This window comes from Paramormyrops kingsleyae, chromosome 22 (assembly GCF_048594095.1).
Source record: "Paramormyrops kingsleyae isolate MSU_618 chromosome 22, PKINGS_0.4, whole genome shotgun sequence".
Lineage (NCBI taxonomy): Eukaryota > Metazoa > Chordata > Actinopteri > Osteoglossiformes > Mormyridae > Paramormyrops > Paramormyrops kingsleyae.
The window spans coordinates 10939505-10953152 of record NC_132818.1 but is presented as its reverse complement, the minus strand read 5'-3'; the positions used below and the strand labels follow the sequence as shown (position 1 = coordinate 10953152).

At 41.3% G+C, this 13648-nt stretch overlaps 1 long non-coding RNA gene across 1 annotated transcript; it reads right to left on the bottom strand.

Moving 5' to 3' along the window:
* Positions 1-7623: 7623 nt before the first annotated feature.
* LOC111836922 (uncharacterized) lies at positions 7624-9261 on the bottom strand. Its single transcript, XR_002836518.2, has 3 exons — positions 9040-9261; positions 7840-8049; positions 7624-7686 (listed from the first exon to the last, which is right to left on the bottom strand). It is a non-coding gene; the product is annotated as an uncharacterized lncRNA (long non-coding RNA).
* Between the last annotated feature and the right edge of the window lie 4387 nt (positions 9262-13648).

Sequence of the window (13648 nt, the reverse complement as noted above, 5' to 3'; positions counted from 1 at the left end):
TGAATCCCCACCCCCATTCCAAACTGTCCAGTCTATAGGCTTTGAGTGCTATCATTTCTTCTGAGGGGGGCTCTGTCACCCAAGTAGGCCAAAAGGACGTGTGATGTGGACACTGAGACCGCCCTCCATGATGATTTTCCCCTTATGAAAATGGGCGTGTCCTTCGGGCGGTTGGCTCGCAGCGAATGAAAGGGCAGCGTTCTGGCCCATGTGACACCACAGTGGTGCACATATCGCCCTGGTGCGGAAGCTGGCCTTTCTGTCGCTATCTCGTTTCGCAGCTAGAGGTGACAGGTATGGAGTGGGGTGGGGACTGTGCTGCCGTTATTGTCCTTCATAGACCCGAATACACACCCCTTTTGTATTTCTGGGTGCACGGGCAGGCATAATGGAGTCACTCGCTCTGTCAGACGTAAAAACTTATTTTCATTGTGGCTTTCCTGAATGCCTTTACTGCAGGTCAGGGAGTCCTCGCTTGGGTGTTTCCTAAAGCCTGCGGTCTGAAATGCCTTCGGGGTGCGCGATACAAGCATCTCCGCAGCCGCGTCCCTGAACTTGCGACAGCGCGACCGGTGGAAACTCGTTTTTTCCTGGCGTGATCTACCGCATCAGCTCCGTCAGAAGCTTCTCGCATCTCTGTTGAACGTATTGAATGACAATAATGAGTTCCCCAGCTGATCCTGGCTGGCTATGGATGACCTTGCCGCGGGTTGTGTATACGCCATGCCTGCTGAGCACTACTGTCCGCGCTATGCACGTTTCAGCACTCTTATACTATTATTTCATATGTTACCAAAGTCTGCCTTGCTGCAAACACCACGCAGCCCCCATTCAGTCCATTCAGGCCTTATTACACACTTCCTGAGGCTAAACCCACCACACCATGATCTTAAGAAGGTTCTGTAATGGATATAGTCCAAAAATCAATTAAATCTACAGGCAGTCCCCAGGTTAAGAACGTCCCACTTATTGACAACTTGTACTTATGAATGAACTACCATAAAGAATACTATATTAAAATTGCTCATAATGAGTGCATACGCTCATGAAAACCTTGTGCAGTTTTACAGATTCATCGGCTTGAGGTATAGTACAGTACTGTATGTAGCTACTTTTATTATTATGGTATTATTATGTACTGTAATATTATTGTTCCGACTTAGAAATTCGACTTAAAGACACTTAGGGAATGGATCTTATTCATAAACTGGGGACTGGCTGCAATTTAAACTTAAATGAAGTGTAGTAATTGAGATGTGAGATGTTCTATCTATGCAGGTTATTTTGCTTTTTATTTATGAATTCATATGCTTCTTAAATACAGGAGTTGTACATCCAGGAGTTTTATTTTTTTCTGTTATAAGAGTGAGTTAAAATTATTATGCTTTAAAGGTCCAGTAGTTTGTGTCCCCGTGTCCCCGTGTCCCCGCATGTTAAAATAGGGGGAATGTAATTATACATTTTTTCACTTAAAAACAACTTTGTTGAATAATATGGAAATCTGCGAACAGGACGACCTGAGAATCTTCACCCAACATGTATCATAAGCAGATATGTTAAGATGGGCGTGTTGGACACAGTTGGTCAAAGTACCTCAATTTTAGCCGACTATCCCCAAGTTCAGTCAACATCAGCAGGAATAAAGCATCTTGGTACTTTGAGACATTTTAAAACTGGCCTGCAATTCATGTGGTTAAAATAAGCCTCTTTACTCTGGCAGTAAACTCCTCTTCCCACTGTTTCATTCATACATTTTACCCTCAACAATTTAAGCTCTTTATTCAATAGATTTATCCTTCATTTATTTTATTTATTTATCACGCTCCGGCTAGCATTTTTTTTTTTTTTTAGTATCTCTCTTCCTTTTTGCTGTTGCACAAACATGCAATTCAACAATCTGCAACAAAAGCTAATAACCGCTGCCTGCTGCCTACCTTGTAGAAAATTACACCCATCAGCTAATCACAAACCACTCTGTCCCATATCATCACCTCACTAATACTGTCTCATTTTTACAGATCAAGGGTCTCCAACAAATACACACAAATAACTCGTCTCCGCCGTAGCTTAATTAGAAAATGATTTATTGAGAAAATTCTGCTTCAACGTGGCTATTTACAGCTTGTCATTCATCTCCATACATCGTACCACTATTTCAGATACAGGAGTGACATCAGGCTGCATCATTCTGTACAGATAGCAGACATGTCACCGATAAGCTATTTCTGTGTAATCTGTACACAAGATATCAAATCTGCAATGTATCCAGGTTATTTTTCAGAAGTCAAGAGGCCGAACCAACCACCAGCTATCTGAAGCTCATGAACGTATCCCATGTTAACAAAAGAGGAGATGAGGTGATCTGGTTGGCAACAAAGGTAGCCAGCAATCTCAGGCTTAGTTGATAAGTGCAAGAGCAATAAGGATTTTTAGGGGCATTATGATGGTGATACTCAAACACAACTGCCCCCAAAAGCCCCTCATTCTCCCTGCGGCATTAAAGAGCTTCAGGGATGTACTTGTTAACAAAGACAAAGAGTCAGGTTTTTCCATTTTAAATGTAGGCCTAATTTTTAATGATCACTTTACTCTTCATTTGGCTTCTGTTATTTCTGTGAAACAAATTGGCCCAATTTTTTCCCCCCGCAGTTCCGTTTTGATTCCATAATTTACTTAATACTGCTTGTCATTTAACATTAAAATGCCTCATTTATTTTTAAAAAGCAATGTATATTAATATAAACTTGGATGTGGCAAAATAATGTATATGTTAAATAACTAAATTATTAGTATTTATCTTAACATTAATTAACACTTTCTTGTTGGAGGGCATGAATTAATCATCATAAATGCCTTCCGTTTTAACACCCGTTTGAATTTGATTAACACAAACACGCTTGTAAAATTTCTCAAATAGGCTGTAGCTTTGTAACTGTTGATATATATGACATTTAGATCAGCCAATCGAGTCTAATTAAATTGACAACTGGAACAAAACGCAGCATAATGGGGGAGGCAAGAGGACTGGAAACCACTGGCCTAAAGTTTATAGTTTACTTAAGTTTTAGTTCTTACTTCCACTACTTTATGAATGATTAGTTTAGAGTGGGAATTTAAGATAAAGACGTCATCACCTTCCTTACAGCGAGATTCAACTCCGAATGCGTCTCATCAAAGTAGACGTGTGATAGAATGTATTACACAAAATACCATATAAGCAGTACAAAAAAGGGGAAAAAAAGTTGAGGACAATCACTTCAAGCTGACTGAATGAGTGCCAGAAGCGGGACTTTGCGGGCCAGTTGGATTTTAATAAAACACATCTCGCCCTCAAAATCCCGCAACCGAGATCACAAGCAGAAGCCGAGGCTTGTTGCATCCGAATATATTAACGCACATGACCGCCTTCGGCAAAATAAAGGGCATCCCTCTGCTTTGGATGCCTGTCGACACCACTGGAAAGTCACTCAACCAATGTAATCAAAATGTTTTTTATAAACATCCGCCACTGGAGGCTCAACCAACGTCAGATCGTTTAAACTAGGCACTCCTTTAATTACAATTCAAAATTAATCAGAATTAAAAGGAAAAAAAATACGCACCACAACCATCATTGGTTGTATGCAAATAATTGTAAATTTTTCCGTTAACAACAGCTAACTGTGGGACATGGAAACATTTATTTTCAAAGTTAATTTACTTTCATCCTTGTGTTAAAAATTGATGCATCGGATGTACTAATTAAATACAAACCGCTACTTTGTATAACAGTTATTAAAATATTAAGAGGTAGATTTATCTATTGACTAATAATTGATTATAGTATGAGTGTATGCGTGCATATATATATATATATATATATATATATATATATATATATATATATATATATATATCGGTTTTCAGCGGCATAAAGGAATCATGCCTACGCCTATTCACAAAAATCTTTCTTTGTGAATGTTTGCTACTATTTCATAACGCCAGACTGCGTCTGAGAGATATCTATTTAGGAGTCATGGGTGGTCCTTTTAACCTGATTGAATCTCAGACCCCGTCTTCAATCCCAGACTTCAGGTAGTCTTACTCTCAGACAGTATCTGTCTGCGTCCAGTCTCGTAGGGGGGTGGCGAGGGTGAAATAGATAAAGCACCTTACTATCGGGGCGGCGACACGCTGGTGCAACTATTAATAAGAATACACAACTCCTGCATTAAATCGCATGATCTAAGACGTCTCGGCGATATCATTTCTGTAGCGGGTATTATTGATTTATATTAGGAAAAAAAGAAAATCATGTCACACCTGCTGGCCTTCCCGACCATGTGTGAGACGTGACGTGCCAGCGAGCGAGCACGCATTTATAATCCACATCCGATGCACTTTTAATATATATATGTATATATAGCAGCATAGCATGCGGAATAATGTGAAACTTACCCAGATAGCCTGAGGGTATTCAGCAGGCGGTGGGAATTTGATCGGCTGGTGTTTTCTGTTTTTGTTTTATTTTTTCTGTCATTGTTTCTTTGGTAATGCGTGCTTCCAGTGCCGAGGTCTTCCCAGTCTCTCGGTCCTGACTCATTGCATTGCGTGAACACGCTGCCAGCTCCTCAAACATTTCTTCATGATCACGCCACGGGATAAGAAAGGAGGGGGGAGGCATAACTGGGTAGCTCCCAATAAGAAAACAAAAGATCGTCATAAAAAGAACTCGCAATGTAAATCCACTGCAAGCAATGCGCTTTCTGTAAACGGGGATTCATTCTGTCTCCTTCTTTGAAGGTATGCAGCCAGAAGACGACTTGCAAGCTCCAGCTGAAGTGGAGGTCTGGCGATCTGCGTAGATGTTCTGACAGGCAGCGCTGGTGACACCAGCTTTGTTGCCGCTTTTAAAAAGGGGAGGGGGGACTCGTATTCCTGTGGCACTGTATATGGAGTTCTGACCAGTTTTATTTTCCTAGAAATTCACCTCCAAATATAGAAACTGGGAAGGGACATTCGTAGAAATTCAAAGGACGTCATAACCGTTTAAATGCACGCTTCCCATAGCTGTCCGACAAAGGGCGCTGCTGAAGTCAGTTAACTCCCATCTACCCAGCAAATTTAAGACTTAGATAAATGTATCCTGTCAAAGAAGCTTTATTTTGTTACAGTCAGACGTATCTTGGTTCGCTGTTGAATCACACGACCTGCGTAAACGCACCTTACACTACTACCTTTAAAGACATATGTGTTCCTGTCCTGCCCTGGTCCATGAGTCATTTTCCTGTTTGGCCAGCGGGTGTCGCTGGTCATGCCATCTCCCGTTATTTCCTGGGTTGGTAGCTTCTAGTGTTGCCCTGTTCCCTTTGCCACTTCCTGGCTTAATGGGCGAAGTGAGTGGTTTTCACCCAGTCTTCCCTTTTGTTGTGGGTTCGAGGCTGGCCAGAGACCGGCCTCAACTATGTTTGTATTTTACTGTGTTTGTTTCTGAATATTCTTGATCTTTATATTTGTGCATTGGTTCATTGTTGTTCCCTGTTATTAGTAATGCTTATTTACCTTGTTTTCTAATTGATCTCACCTGTTCTTTGTTGCCCCTAGTTTGTAATAGTCCACACCTGCCCCTTGCCTTTGTTATATTTGTGTATCTGATTTCCTGCCCTCGGTCAGTTCCTTAGTCTGTCATTGTGGCTGTTTGCCCTGTGTTACTGGTGTTCAGTTATAGTTGTTACTGTGTGTTAGTTCCTGTGTCATTAGTGTTTTACTCCTTGCTTGGTTCCCCACATGTCTTCCCAGTTTCAGTGTTAGTTTCCCTTGTGATTACTTTTAGTTAGTTCATGTTTCACCCGCCTGCTTCTCCATTTGTGTTCTGTTTGTTAATAAACCTCTTTCATTGACAGTCGCTGCATGGATCGTCCCTCCTGTGTGATGCCCCGCCATAACAATATGTTGATTTTTAAGTCCATAGCACAAGAAAATAATTCTGCTTGAGAATATCACAATTGCAGCCCATGTTTTGGCATAACAGATGATCTCTCTTTGGCCAGCACTCCTGACTGAAATTAGCATCAGAAAATAGAGGTATGTATGGATTTCTCCATTATTGATCATTAACACTGTGGATGTTAAACATTATTATTTACATTTCACTTCCAAAGACACACTCTAAATTCATTACAAGATGTATATACAGCCAGTTTTCTTAAAATATGTAAAATGTGGCAAGTTTGAATGTTTGACTTCTTGTTGGATGGTGACTTGTTCCACACAAAGTTGCTGCCCTCTGCTGGAACAGTATCTAATTATGAGATATCTTCAGATCTAAATTAACTGAGTTTTAATTTACATAACTCTGTTCTTACTCTCCAGTGATTTACTAAAATGCCTGTACTAGACGTAAACAGAAATGAATGGGTAATTGGTGATAATGTGTCTTGTGACGTTAGAGAGAAAGGTTTGTCATGCCAGCACCACATCCTAGATACCTTCTCCATTGATCTTCATTTTTCCTCCTTCTAATGTAACTACAACCAATCATTTTCCCTCTTGGAAACAGAAAAATCCCAACCCTGTAAGGCAGGGGTACCCAATCTTATCCGCAAAGGGCCGGTGTGTATACAGGTTTTTGGGATAACCTGTAGGTCAGCTGTTCAATCCCAGGTGTGAGGACTCTTCAGCCAATCAGTCCTGTAATTAGTGACCTAATTAGGGAGTTGCAGCGAAAACCTGCATACACACCAGCCCTTTGCGGATAAGATTGGCCACCCCTGCTGTAAGGTTATTATGCCAACCACTGAGCCACCCCTAAAAATAAACAAGGTGAAGCACTAAACCAACTGATGGAGACGACACATTCTAGGTGCTGAACAGACATAGGCAGTCCCTATATTTTCAATTACATTATCTGCTCTAGGTTGTGGTGACCTGGAGTCTCTTAATAGGACAAAAGATGCATGAGATGGCAGTCCATTGCAAACACATTATCACAAATTAAAGTTTAGAGTCAAAAGTTGACCTCCACCAGTCTTTGGACTTAGCGCGCAAACAAGAGTATATTTTAGGATATTCTCAGTTGCTTAAAGATGCTCATGGTTTACTCCTATTTACATGATTAAATGTCATGCTACTCAAATAAATCAGACTCAAAAAATTTTTTTGGCTGAAATATACCTTTTCATATTCAGAAATATCATAAGTTTACTTAGCTATCAAGATAACTATAAACACATGCATAGATGATTGGGTACTGAGTTAACCAATCAAAAGCGCCAATACTGGGACAGTTTGGGTAGCCTTATAAACCTAGTTATTTTTTATTATCTGTTCGTATCAATGTAATACACTCCATCACAGTTTAACAAGACTTTAGAGGACCTTTGTGAGTGCTGAGACTGCTCATCACTTTGGATATATGGGATACTTTGGATAGGGTTATAGTAGGATAAGACAAAACAGGACACAAATGAACATTTCAGACCATGGTTCCTTTGTCTAGACATGTGGCATCCTTCAAAATTAGCCCACACAAAGCAACAAGAAATGTCCAAATGACCTACTGTACAAGACCATAGACAATGCTTTGCAGTCCTACCTTGCTTCAGCTCATATTTACATCATACCTCAGCAATATGACTGTAGCTGATTAGAAACAGGACTCATAGGAGGTGCGGCAGATGGAAAAAGAGTATTACTGCTTGTCTTGATCTGTTAGATTAATTGAAGAAAATTTGATTAATATTGGCTAAAATGACCATCATCATCATCATCATCATCATCATCATCATTCCTTTATCATCTTCCTACTACTCATCCTGGTGAGGGTTGTGGTGGCCAGTCTCATCTGATGTTTTCTCTTACCATCACTCATGAAGAAGATCCTGAGGTACTGAAACTCTGTCACCAAGGGCAGACTCTCCCTTTTCACCCGAAAGGAGTAATCTGTTTTTGTCGGGGAGATCACCACAGCCGTGGATTGAGAGGTACGGATGCTCATCCCCGCTACTTCAGGCTTGGTATCAAATCACTCAGGTAAGTGCTTTCTGGATGAGGTCAGGAGCACAACAGCATCTGCAGATCGGAGGGGTGTCACTTATAGCCACCCCGGCTGGATGCCCTTGCAAGTGTGGCATGGAAAGCAGGAGAGGAGACAAGACGCACCCTTGCCCACAACAAATAGCTCTGATTTTGTGTGAAGGATTTGGATGAAACTCTTACTACATTAATATACAGACTTATGACCTATGTGACTTATGACCACTTGCTCATACGAGTGAAATTTAAATATATATATATTAAGTAAATGTATGTAGAAATAAATTTTGGTAGGCGGATCGCCTGGCAGTGCTATCCTTCTTAGGGCGTGCTGCGTGCCGTACAATAGTTGCCAACGACATAATAAAAATTATATAAGAGAAATTACAGAATCATGTAAAAAGATCAAAAAAGGTTTAAGGAGAAAGGTAAGTAGCAATATGAATGAAAATAGAGGAGTGGGGGCTAGTGAACTCTTTTGAAACCTGGGAATCTGTTTTTTGTTAGAAGTTAGTACACTGTACTGTATATACTAATTCCAACATACAGTACATCCATTTTGACATACAAGCTGCCTGTCTGTCAGACCAGGACCCAGTGGTAACTCGGGGGCAGTCTGTAAACAACAATATACACAAACAACAGTCAGAGTTTCCCTCTCTGCATCTTGCACATGCGTAGAGGTAACTCTCTTGAACCTGGGACTTACGAGTGGCCCAATGCCTCCTGAGGTTTCACACCATGGAGCCCCCCCTCTCCCAGATAGCAGAGACTCTACCCCTGAGCAAGTGGTCGCGTTCTGGAGGCCATACTGTGCATGGAGGTAAGGCCAGTTATATCTAGCCAGTGACAATCTCCCATACTGGCTAGATACCAGGGAGGTAACATTCCATGTAAAGGTCTAATCCTTTAGGGCCCTTTCTGTTCATACATGCTGCCCAAATGGCACGGCATCTGCCCCCCACCCAATGGCAGAGCCCAGCTGCGTTATGTTGGTGATCCGGGTCCGGATCCTGGTCCTCCTACCTATATTCTTGCCAAGGTTCACTTGTTCCTTTTAGCACCATCAGAGGCCCTTGATGCATTGTTGAATGTCTGGTTTCTCCTCATAGGCCTGTTCGCCAAGGTAGGCCCTATGAAGAGCTCAAGCTACGGACAACATAGAGATAGAAATGTCATGCATGGAATGTCCGTGATGAAAGCTAGACCTCAACTAATGAAAAATGCTGAGGCAAGACGTAAAGAGGGCTGTTCTTGTAAGACGGCCAAAAGATCTGGGCCAGCTAGAGCAATTCAGTCAGTAAGAAGGACAAAGAAGATGTGAGCGGTTGATCTGTACCCACCAATGTTTGGATGCAGTCATGGCAGCTAACGTATGTTCCAAAACTTCTGAAATACAGGTTTACATGCTGCTAGCCAATGATTTTTGAGTTTGTCATAAACATGTTTTGTTAAGTAATAAACATGTGGCTGTTATTAAGCCATGGACCTTGACCACAGTTTAGCCAGTGAGCCCTTTCTTTCCTTTTCTGTAAAGGATCCGTGGCCAACTAGCACAGGTCAAAAGAGATGAGATCATTCCAGTCTTCATACTTTTACACAGGGCAGTATTTATTGAGAAATAGACTGTGTTTGATCTAAGGGCAATTACCTTTACATAGGTTTAATTATCCTGCATAGGTGACATCATTTGAGAAAAAAAAGGTAATGTCAGACCTTATGTCAGATAGATAGTCAAATAACTAACTATTAAAATGTGAGAACTGAATCGAGAATGACGATTAATGTGGAATTACAATAAATACCTTTATTTATTTCCTATGTGTCTCTTGTGTCTTTATTAGCTGGATTTAAAATATTTTAATATGCATTCTTCTTAATCAAACACATCTTCTGATTTTAAAATCCAGAGTGTCCCCCCCCCCCACCCTTCAGGACTGAAGTGGTTGGCGATTGAATTTTAAGCTTCTCCTGAAAGCTTGGCCCACATGGTTATGAAGCCAATCCATCTTGGGGTTCATGACAATGAGAGTCAGCCTCACTGTGGTCAGCTGAGAGGTCCGGTAAGGCTTGTTAGCTTGTTAGCTTGTTAGCAGACACAGTGACATAAAGCCTTGGTGTACCTGCAACAGCCGGTGTCTCTGTGCCTTTAACACTCTCACTGTCTCGCTGAAAACCTTTTACAGTCCTTTTCTAAGAACTAAATGTAGAACGTTTTGAAGCACTTGCTAAACGATTCATCTTAACATCTAAATTTGGGATGCTTAAGATGAAGACTATTTCAGAAATTGGCCTAAGGCCAACAATACCTATAACAGGAGCTCAGAAATACACCAACGGAGCATCCAGCACCCGGCGGAAATGTAATGTTGCTGTACATTCACAGGTGTTCCTTTTACACCATGAATTTGCTCCTCAGTTTCTGTAGATTAAATTTAAATGGTTATGCTTGACTACACAATCAGTACTATGATCTGAGCTCCCTGAATCAATGGCTGTGCCTTTTTTTGACTACATTTTACCTAGCATTTTCTTTTTTCTCATTTGGTATTCATATGTCTAACATCACTTTGAAAAATGCAGACTTCAAGAAATATGGCTGAAAGGGCTGAAATAAGACTTGAGAGAGGAGGGTAAAGGAAACGTGAGTTGGCTGATAGTACGTCTACAGTAGATTAATAATTTAATGAGTGCAAAAAATGTTTAAGTGACCCTCAGACTGGGGCAGTGAACCTGGCTTCTAATGTTCTCAGTACACTCCAATCACTCCAATAAAGATTATAATCTTTAGTAACCTCAAAAAAGTCTAATCCTAGCACAATGTGTGACTTTATACATATAAAAAGTATTTACGTCGATAATGCAAATGTTTTTCATCTGAGGTTGTTTGTCGCATATTAGCTTTGCTACATGTGCTAATGCATTGAGCCTCGCTCAATTATTCAGATGCAGTGACCTCAGATCACTGTTCTCCAGAACAGCCCACAAGGCTTAGCAAGGCACCGTTAATGTGATCCCACTGTCTGTGGCATCGGGAGAGGTTCAGTGGTCCTCAAATGTGTTAGAAAAGCACAGTCCAGAGGAGAAACTCCGCGAGGAAATCACAGTGGTTTGTTTCCTAAAACGTTACCTCAGCTGAACCCAGAAACTGAGGAGGAAATAAATGAGACCCAGATGGGTGAGGGGGGTTGGGGGAGCCCAAACCCTACAGAAAACCAGCACTTTTAAACTTTAGTCAGTCATGACTTCTTTTATGTGGACTGATGGTGCTAGATGCACTACATAGGTAACAATGACCATGCTGTGAGATCAAGCATGGTACAAAGCCACCAGAGTGCAGCTCCCCATTTACCCATAAAACTACACAAAGCCATCAACCGAGCACCATCTCAGCTTCAGCCGCACTACACTGGGTGGTCCTTCACCTGATCTTTATTCCAACCTGTGTCTTTGATATTAGGATTTGATTGTATAATTACAATAGCAAAAATATTATAAGTAATTAATGATTTTGATTCTGTTCCTACTGACAGTTTCCTAAGCTTTGTTCTGGCACCTACTGTAAAGGGGGTTATGCTATTTTAACATCTTGTTTTGAGAATTCTCAATGAATAAATTAACCAAAAATGAAAACGTTAAACCATAAGTGTTATAGTAACTTGTATGAACAGGAACAAAAATGCAGATATATGGACTAAATTACAGACACTGCAACACAATTGCAATTACGCATGTAGCTACAGAGGTGAGATTTACTAGGTTTAAATGCCAGTATGTGTCAGTTGTAAAAGAGCGTGGATAATCTGTACTTTGAAATGTGAGTTTTCACAACATTATGTGGCAACTAATAGAGGTCAAAAGAGATGAGATTAGTCAGAAAATGACTTACAGGTGCATCGATCGCCAAAACTGCAAAGTTATTTAATGTGTTGAGGGGAACAGCCTCAAAAATCAAACGTAAACAAACTGAACTGACAAAGTAGGACAGTGGTCACAAGTCCTACTCAGCAAGAGGGACGGGTAGCCACAACAGGTCAGGTGCTAAAGAAGAGAGGACCTCCGAAATACCCACAGAACTCAAGCTGCACCTCTGTGGCCAGGACTCAACAATATCCATACATCATGAGCTTCACTGAGGGTCACCATTTGTAAAACATTTGTATCGAAGGCCAGATGCACAAGCTACATGACCTGGTGTAGGAAACACAAAGACTGGACCACTGAGCACTTTAAAAAGGTAATATGGTCTGATGGACCTTGCATGCTTTTCCCTGTATCTGGGCAGGTTAACATTTGGAGAAAGTCTTATGATGTCTTCAGATCCCAGTTTCTGATGGTATGTACAGTCATCTCATGGGAGGCCACTATACTGTGCAACAGTTTGCTAGCTCATGTTTGCGTTACTGAATTAGTCTCATTCTTTAAATCTTGACTGTAGACCTAGCCTTGCTTACCTGCAACTTAACACGTAACACACCGTAACCGTGGCTGCAGGCGCTGCTGTACATGCCAGTTTTATCTGCTATGCTTGTCCATTAATGCATGTTCTGACCACCCACGCTCTCTGCCTTCCTTCCCACATGTCCGTGTGGAGCCCTGGGTGGGCACCATCTGAGCTGGAGTTCTGGTTCAGTCCCATGGAGGGGTGACACTGTGGATGTTACTTACGAACTGTAACATCGTAGGTGCAGCCTTCAATCTGCCACCCTACACAGACCGGCATGGAGATCTGACTCATTGATGGACTTTGGCTTTGCCCTTCATCACAGACTACACCTTGCTTTTAGTGAGCAAGCCCACTCATTATTTCTCCTTAATGTTAGCATGCCTGAGCTGGTGGGGGGGAGGGGGGTTGGGCTCAGCCATTTAACCTCAGACCCCCAGAGGTTTCTTTTGATTCCTTTCCTCCATTGTCATCTGGCTTTCTTTCTTTCATTCATTCTTTCTTTGTCTGCCCTTTTCCCTGTTTTTGTTTTATTCTGTATGAATGATGCAGGAATGTATTACAACACACAAAGCGCCTTGGGGCCACTCTATTGTGAAAGGCGCTATATAAAAATAAATTGAACTGAATTGAGTCATTAGGTGCAGTGATTGCTCCGCATGGTCATATAGCAGCCAAGGAATATGAAGCCAATTTCCAGGACCATTTACACCCTGTGGTGTGTACACTGTTTCCTCAGAACATGCCCATATTCCACGATAATAATGCCCTCGTACAAACTGCTAAATGAATTCAAGAGTGGTGTCTTCCACGACTTACCCAATCATCATACCCAAACATAGAACCCTTATGGAAAGTTCTGGAATGCAGAGTGCAAAGTCGACTTCCATTATCCCTTGAAGAACTTGAGGCTTTTTTTTGAAAAAGGGTCTTAAAAATATCTTTCTACACATAGTTCAAAACTATAATGACAGCATTCCAAGAAAGACTGAAGCTGTGCTGAAGCCAAGTGTTGTCCTACTCCTTATCAGAACCTTGGTACATAATTAGCTGGATGAACCTGAACTGAAAAAACTAGTGAAATAGTCTAACTGGCCCAACTAACTCCGCCCATCTTGCATAAACACTTAGGTGCAGGACTGTGATAATGAGATAACGGGATGTCTGTCTATTGCAGGGCAGACACACAAT